The following is an 8799-nucleotide window of genomic DNA, read 5'->3' as shown; positions in this document are numbered from 1 at the left end:
AGTCTTCAAAAAGAGCGAGAAGGAAGACCCGGGTAATTATAGACCGGTCAGCCTCACCTCCATCCCTGGGAAAGTGATGGAACGACTTATCCTTGGTGCCATCTCAAGGCATATCAAGGATAAGAGGGTCATTAGGGGCAGTCAACATGGTTTTGCCAAAGGGAAGTCGTGCTTGACCAAACTCATAGCCTTTTATGAAGATATAACGAGGTGGATAGATGATGGCAGGGCAGTGGATGTGATCTACCTTGACTTGAGTAAGGCATTTGACACAGTCTCCCACAGTATCCTTACAGCTAAACTGAGGAAGTGTGGTCTGGATGATCAGGTAGTGAGGTGGACTGCGAACTGGCTGAAGGGAAGAAGCCAGAGAGTTGTGGTCAATGGGGCAGAGTCTGGTTGGAGACCTATATCTAGTGGAGTGCCTCAGGGGTCTGTGCTGGGGCCAGTACTGTTCAATATATTCATGAATGGTTTGGATGAGGGACTAGAGTGTACTATCAGCAAGTTTGCTGATGACACCAAGCTGGGAGGAGTGGCTGACATGCCAGAAGGCTGTGCTGCCATCCAGGGAGACCTGGACAGGCTAGAGAGCTGGACGGGGAAAAATTTAATGAAATATAACAAGGGCAAGTGTAGAGTCTTGCATCTGGGCAGGAACAACCCCAGGTTCCAGTATAAGTTGGGGAATGTTCCATTAGAGAGCAGTGTAGGGGAAAGGGACCTGGGGGTCCTGGTGGACAGCAGGATGATCATGAGCCAACACTGTGCCCTTGTGGCCAAGAGGGCCAATGGCATCCTGGGGTGTATTAGAAGGGGGATGGTTAGTAGGTCAAGAGAGGTTGTCCTTCCCCTCTACTCTGCCCTGGTGAGACCACACCTGGAATATTGTGTCCAGTTCTGGGCTCCTCAGTTCAAGAAGGACAGAGAACTGCTGGAGACAGTCCAGCGTAGGGCAACCAAGATGATTAAGGGAGTGGAGCATCTCCCTTATGAGGAAAGGTTGAGGGAGCTGGGTCTCTTTAGTTTGGAGAAGAGGAGACTGAGGGGTGACCTTATCAATGTTTACAAATATACAAAGGGTGAGTGTCATGAGGATGGAGCCAGGCTCTTCTCGGTGACAACCAGTGGTAGGACAAGGGGTAATGGGTTTAAGCTGGAACACAAGAGGTTCCGCTTAAATTTGAGAAGAAACTTCTTCTCAGTGAGGGTAACAGAGCACTGGAACAGGCTGCCCAGGGAGGTTGTGGAGTCTCCTACTCTGGAGACATTCAAAACCCGCCTGGACACGTTCCTGTGTAACCTCATCTAGGTGTTCCTGCTCCGGCAGGGGGATTGGACTAGATGATCTTTCGAGGTCCCTTCCAATCCCTAGCATTCTATGTTGTACTGGAGCTTTTGGGGAGAAAAGTGAGGAAAATCCTTGCGCAAGGATAAAAGACTGAACAATGCAAAAGCCCCTTTAGTCCAGCCTAAACTTGAACCCTCTCCCCTGTATATTATTGTAAATGGCAAGTTTTGGCTGTACACACCCAAAAAGGAGGATGAACACATCACTCTGATCTCCCCCAAATGCTTTGGTCCCGGTGTCACCTCACTGTCCCAAAGGGCTGGGGACCTTGCGTCATCCACACTGTGCCCACCCGCCAGCCACAGGGTGCCCTCATGTCCCCTCCACACTGACGTCTGTCCCCTGTGAGCCAAGAGGAGGACAGCAACAGGGTGACCAGGCTGCTGGCCAGCCCTTATCCCCTTCCTCCTCCTTGTCTGCTTCCAGTAGAAATGGGATTACAAATGGGCGCCCTGGGAGCGAGGCTGGAATGGAGCGGCCGATGAGGGCGGCTGATAAGGGTGTTTCCTGGAGACCAAGCGCTTGGGCAAGGACTCCTAGAAACAGCTCGTGACAAAGTTGAGATGGGTGACATTAAGAAAAACAAAACAAAACAAAACAAAACAAAAAACCCTCTGCAGCACTGGATTCTTCATCTGCCTGCAAAACAGCCGGCACTGAGATCCCGCCTGACACCTCAGGGGGGAAACAAAGACCCAAGGACCTGGGATGACCCTGCGAGGCTGGGGAGGATGGATGATGCTGATGGTCAAAGCTGAAGTTCCCATGAACTGGGAGTGAATGGAGCATCTCGTGTACCTGAAGAAGGTAATGACTGGAGAGCAAGACTTGTCCTAAAAAGCACTCTGAGGTCTGTGGGGTGAGTGACATGGGTTGAGATGTGGTAAATACGCCTTGTAGGCCAGCACAGGGATGGTTCCCTGGGACCAGCGATGCCAACACAGAAAGGATTTGCACCAGGACATCCCACCAGCGTTTGGTCTCATCCCACATGGTAGGGTGCAAATCACCCCCAAGTGAGACCTTGGGCTGATGTGGGGTTGAGGTTTGCACATCCAAGGGTGACAGCAAGGGACAGAGGCCACCGCTTGTCCTCCGGAGACCCCAGCTGAACGCCCTGGGTGGAAAGCATGACGGTGCCTTGTGGTCTGGGCTCCTGTCCAGGTTTGTCATGGGACTCCCAGCAAATCCCCCAGGGCAATATGATCTCTGGGACACCAGGCACCTATCCCTCCCTCCAGCATGTCAGGTTTTCCGTGGTTTAAGGTGCCAAAGTTCATTGATGGTCCTGGCAGCTCGGGCACACCCACAGCTGGTGCCACCCTTTGTGGGATGATGCAGGTTACCCGTCAAGGAGGAAAGAAAACAAGGTGTAATAGGGATAAAACCACTTTGCACCTTGGGGAAAAAAAAAAAAAAAAATTGAAAAAAAAAAAAATCACCCTCATGACACATCCTACATAAACACCGGAGGTTATATCACTGCTCGTAGATATTAAATGGTTTTATTTCATGGAACAGTCAGACTTGATGATGAAACGCTGTCTGAAGCTTCATGGAGACAAATGACACGTTTCCCAGCAGTCCTTGAATGGCTATCAAATGTGTCATAGTTAGGAGCCAGCCTGGAGGGACTTTTTCTCCAGTATCTCCTATTCCAGGAAATGACTCTCCCCTGTGCATTCCCTAAAGTTGTCAGTGATCTAGGGAGGCATCTTTGTTAAAATTAGAAGGTCCATTTTGGTAGAGTTTCTACTAACTCTTGAGTAATTTAGGAGGTGAAATAACCATGCAGAGAAAGCCTCATGTCTCTTCTGGGAAAATATGATGGACTTGTTGGGAAACACAGCTTGTCCAGGAATTATGCCATTTGTCCCTTTACATTCTTCCAGGCTTTTGATGTGAAACCTTCATGACCATGTCCTTGAGCCCGGAAGGGACTCTGTCACCCCCTGAGTGAGGTGCACAGCCCCGTATGTGCTCTCTGCAGCACCCACACACCATCCCATGAGTGCCAGCACCTTGCACAACCCACGGAGTGAGGGACGTGGTGCACGTGTCCAGGTGAGCAAATTAATCTCCACAACAGCGTAGCCACGTGAAAACTGAGGATTAAGGATAGTGTTGGGTCCATCTGAGCTCCTTGGTGATGTTGGAATGTTGCCTGGAGGCCCAGCTAGTTGGCATGGGACAAAACTGTGCCAAAAAGCCCTTGAAGCATCCCCAGAGTGGTCCTTTTGCACCGTGTGGTACCCACCAAAACCATTTTGGTTTCCCTGTTTGCCTTCCCCATCCTGGGCTGGGCCAGACCCTGGGCTGACCTTAGAGAAGGCTTGGTCAGCTCTGCGACCCCAAATATCTGACATGAAATAAATGACCATGGCAGTATTTTGTCCACTATGTCACTGGAAATACTGCGAGAAGAGCCTTTCCAAGCAGATGAAGAAGTCAAACTCCAACAAAATCACAGAAAGAACAAGTTAAAGTAAAATATCCACTGCCCCCCCCCCCCATCTGGCCTCCCTCCCCATGAACTTTTTTGAATTTGGAAAAAAACAAAGCAAAACAGAGATGGGTTCAGCCTCAGTTCAAGTCGTAGATAAAGTTCAACCTACTTCTAATTTTATCCCAATGGTTCCCACCCGAAAATCGGCTTTGGTGTGATGCCGTGAGAGTAAGTCAGTCCTGACCCTCACCCCTTTACCAGCCCCCCAAGTGTCCCCAGAACCTCCTGCCCACCAGCTGCCATGTCCATGGTGGCCAGGGTGGACCAACCTAGCCCATTCACTCCAGTATATTCAGTTAATATCCAGTATATTTTTTGACCCTGAGGGTGGTGAGAGCCTGGTCCAGGTTGCCTAGAGAGGTGGTGGATGCCCCATCCCTGGAGACATCCCAGGCCAGGCTGGATGGGCTCTGAGCAACCTGATCTGGGTGAAGATGTCCCTGCTCATGGCAGGGGTGGGACTAGATGACCTTGGAAAGTCCCTTCCAACCCAAACTATTCTATGATTCTATGATTGTAGAGTCCCTGCAACCACCTTGCAGCATTTCCACGGGTGACGCCACCACACACAGGTGGTGGCTCTTGCCAGCAGGACGCAAACCTGGCATGACCCAGGTGTGGTGTTTGTAGCAGTCGAAAAGCGTTAAAAAGGGAGAAATCCCTTGTACAAGGTGCTAAGGGTCTAAATTTGAGATTTAGGGACCAGGAGTGATCCCTTGTCCCCAGAAATACAAGTGCAGATGGTGATTGGCACAAGGACAACTCATCATCTCCAAAGAGGAGACATCCTCGGCTGTGGAAAGGGAGTGGAGGTGGCCAAACGTGACAGCATGGAGATGGAGAGGGGAAGGAGCAAATACAGAGGGAGCAAAATGAAATTTAAATTACAGAACAGAGAGTAAATGGGGAAAAAATGGGTAAATTGGCTCAAAAATAGAACCTAAGCTGGGTTATTTGGGCTTAGACCACCCCCCGGAGAGCAGTGAGACCCTCAGCACTGCTTTGAAAAGTGCTGACAGAAGCAACAGAAGTGTAATGTTCTATAAAGAATATATACAAGGGTATGTGTCCATGCAACGGTCATAAAAACCACCAGGGAGATGAGCACTTGCAACCTCCACATGCAACACAATCCCTCTCCCAAATGCTTCATCACCCTGAAAAAATAAGACTGCATTTATCTTTAGGAAATCAGGGCAAAAACTTGTTTTCAAACAAATACGCCATATTTTTTGTGCTTTAAAAGGAGAGCAGCGCAGCCTTGAGAGTGAGGGTTTGATTTCTCACACGAGTCGTAAAATCCAGCCCCAGGGATAGAAGTTACCTGAGCTGTAAAACAATCCATGAACTGGATTTCACAACCTTTGTCATCTTTCTTTCCCCAGAGCAATATTTTACAGTATTTGCCCTCAAACCAGTTTTTCATCAGATGACATGTGTTATTAGCACAAGACAGGTATTTGGGAACCCATCTCCTGACGCAGTTTTTCCTCCCACCTTCGTTCTCCATAGCTGCTGATTTATTGAATTGGGCCTTTTCTAGACCTGCTTTGAAAGGTGAATTTAAGCTCTTTTGGAGCTTAAAATTTAAAAATAGCAAAAATCGTAATTTCAAAATTGATCTCTGAGCTTGAAAGGTGCTTTTCTTACCCCAGAGTTCTGCTGGCATTAACTACTGGGAGATGTGGTGTCTCTATCCATGGGGCTGATGGATGAGAAGAAATGCCAGGAGGTTTCTGTAGGATCAAGGGTTGCGTTGGGAGTTTTTGGGAGGGTCAAGCCTCAACTATGGGCCCTGATTGCCCAGGAGAGTTTGGAGAGGAGGTGGTAGGGAAGGCCACTGGCATCCTGGCTGGTACCATCACTGGTGTGACCAGCAGGCCCAGGGCAGTGACCATCCCTGTGCTGGGCACTGGGGAGGCCAAACCTCGAATCCTGGGGTCAGTTTTGGGCCCCTCACACCAAGAAAGCCCTTGAGGTGCTGGAGCGAGTTCAGAGAAGGGAACGGAGCTGGGGAAGGGGCTGGAGCACAAGTGCGATGGGAGTGGCTGAGGGACCTGGGGGGTTCAGCCTGGAGAACAGGAGGCTGAGGGGAGACAGGAACACAAAGAAATGGCCTCAAGTTGCGCCAGAGGAGGTTGAGGTTGGATCTTGGGAACAATTTCTTCCCGGAAAGAGCTGTCGGGCATTGGAACAGGCTGCCCAGGGCAGTGGTGGAGTCACCATCCCTGAAGGGGTTGAACAGATGCGGAGATGAAGTTCTCAGGAACATGGGGTAGTGCCAGGGTTGGGTTAATGGTTGGACTTGATGATTTTGAGGGTCTTTTCCAACCAAAATGATTCTATGACTCTATCTGCAGCTCTGGGGCATGGCTGGACAGCACACAGGAGGATTTCTGCTTGTCCATGACAGGTCTAACCTATAGGAGAACCACTGGGACTGGGTTCTCCTTCTACTACTAGGGAGTAGTAAATGCTGATCAGGATTTCTTTTGAGTTTGTCCCATGGACAAAACTGTGCCAATGACTGTCACATTTGTCTGTGGTTGACACATGGGACCTGGAGAACCCTCAGCTCAAATGATGTCTGACCACAGCACGTCAGGCTGATGCTGCTCATGACCCACCTGTGCCCGGCATCCCGGTTCTGCTTGGGGGGTTGCATATCTGATGCTGGATCTGCTAAGAAAGCCCAGGGTCATGCAAAGTTCATGATTATGGTTCTTAAAGCTAAGAGAGAGCTGCTTGTTCCCTGTCTCCATGCACAGGACACCAGAAGGAATATCTGTCTGGTGAATACATGAAGCAAAAGCCAACGGTACCTCTGAGCATCCATCCGCTAAACTGAGGGAGTGCGGTCTGGACGACCGAGTAGTGAGGTGGATTGCGAACTGGCTGAAGGAAAGAAGCCAGAGAGTCGTGATCAATGGGATGGAGTCTAGTTGGAGGCCTGTTTCTAGTGGAGTGCCTCAGGGGTCAGTACTGGGGTCTATATTATTCAATGTATTCATCAACAATTTGGACGAGGGAATAGAGTGTACTATCAGCAAGTTTGCTGATGACACTAAGCTGGGAGGAGTGGCTGACACGCCAGAAGGCTGTGCTGCCGTCCAGCGAGACCTGGACAGGCTGGAGAGTTGGGCGGGGAAAAATTTAATGAAATATAACAAGAGCAAGTGTAGAGTCTTGCATCTGGGCAGGAACAACCCCAGGTTCCAGTATAAGTTGGGGAATGACCTGTTGGAGAGCAGTGTAGGGAAAGGGACCTGGGGGTCCTGGTGGACAGCAGGATGACCATGAGTCAGCACTGTGCCCTTGTGGCCAGGAAGGCCAATGGCATCCTGGGGTGTATTAGAAGGGGGGTGGTTAGTAGGTCCAGAGAGGTTCTCCTTCCCCTCTACTCTGCCCTGGTGAGACCACATCTGGAATATTGTGTCCCGCTCTGGGTCCCTCAGTTCAAGAAGGGCAGGGAACTACTGGAGAGAGTCCAGCGTAGGGCAACAAAGATGATTAAGGGAGTGGAGCATCTCCCTTATGAGGAAAGGCTGAGGGAGCTGGGTCTCTTTAGTTTGGAGAAGAGGAGACTGAGGGGTGACCTCATTAATGTTTACAGATATCTAAAGGGTGAGTGTCACGAGGATGGAGCCAGGCTCTTCTCGGTGACATCCAATGGTAGGACAAGGGGTAATGGGATCAAACTGGAACACAAGAGGTTCCACTTAAATTTGAGAAGAAACTTCTTCTCAGTGAGGGTATCAGAACACTGAAACAGGCTGCCCAGCAGGCAGGTTATGGAGACATTAAAAGCCCGCCTGGACGCCTTCCTGTGTAACCTCATGTAGGTGTTCCTGGTCCGGCAGGGGGATTGGACTAGATGATCTTGCGAGGTCTCTTCCAATCCCTAACATTCTGTGATTCTGTGAAGTAAAACCCAGGCTTGGTTCTTCCTGCAGAAGGGTGGAAATGATCTCCATAACCAGTCATTTGGACTTTGCACAGGTCCTAGATGCCAGGGAATCCCATGGACTGCTTTCTCCACCTCTCACGCACATGCAGACACTTCAGTTCCTCACTTGGCTGTAGCCACCACATCTCCACCAGTTGCAAAGGCATCGATCTGCTCCAGAACCTGGTTTCTCCTCACAGGTCCATCACCAATGACCACCGTGGGGTCACTGGAGGGGTCTGTCCAGCTCTCTCCCCATCTTGGCACGTTCATGTAATGTATTTAGATGTCTAAGAATGACACACGTGGGGACAGGCATTAAACATTGATGTGTTTCCCTCTGGCACATCTCGGAGAAGAGGCGTGGAGGCTGAAGCAAGTCCAGGACCCTGTGGTCATCTTTAACAGCGAGGAGAACCAGAGCAACTCTCCAGGAGTCTGCATCTCTGGAAATGTTTAAATCATTATATTATAGCCCAAGAATGGGATTATTTTTTGCAGAAATTAATTCAGAGAAGTCCTGAGGAGTGGGACAGACATAAAGGTCAGTTCAGAAGTCACATTTATGTAGCTGCACAAGTCTCTAGCTTTATAATTAGCGATCACAGTGGAGGATCTAAAAGGAAGAGGCCATATAGTCCTGCGATGTGCGGTTTTGTTTTAATATCATTCTTCTTTTTGCACCCCCAGTAATAACCATTTAAGCTACACTTCAGCTTGGATACATGGCAGTGATGCTGTGACATTAAGTGTGAATGTACTTTGTCACTTAGGATTTCTCGTTGTCATCTGTTTTGCCACCAGCACGAGCATTTAAAAACTCAGTTTATTATTCAGTATTAGAAGTGGAGCTGCTGGGAGAGACAAACACCCTGGCTATTTGCAGGTTTGCCGTGTTTTAGGAAAGCCAAGCGAACTTACTCTGATTTGTGGTGTTTATTTCCTGCTGAGTTTTTGGTAGCCACAAGGAATACCCATAAATATTCCTGCATCTTG

Source organism: Patagioenas fasciata, chromosome W, assembly GCF_037038585.1.
Source record: "Patagioenas fasciata isolate bPatFas1 chromosome W, bPatFas1.hap1, whole genome shotgun sequence".
NCBI lineage: Eukaryota > Metazoa > Chordata > Aves > Columbiformes > Columbidae > Patagioenas > Patagioenas fasciata.
This window is presented reverse-complemented; position numbering follows the sequence as displayed.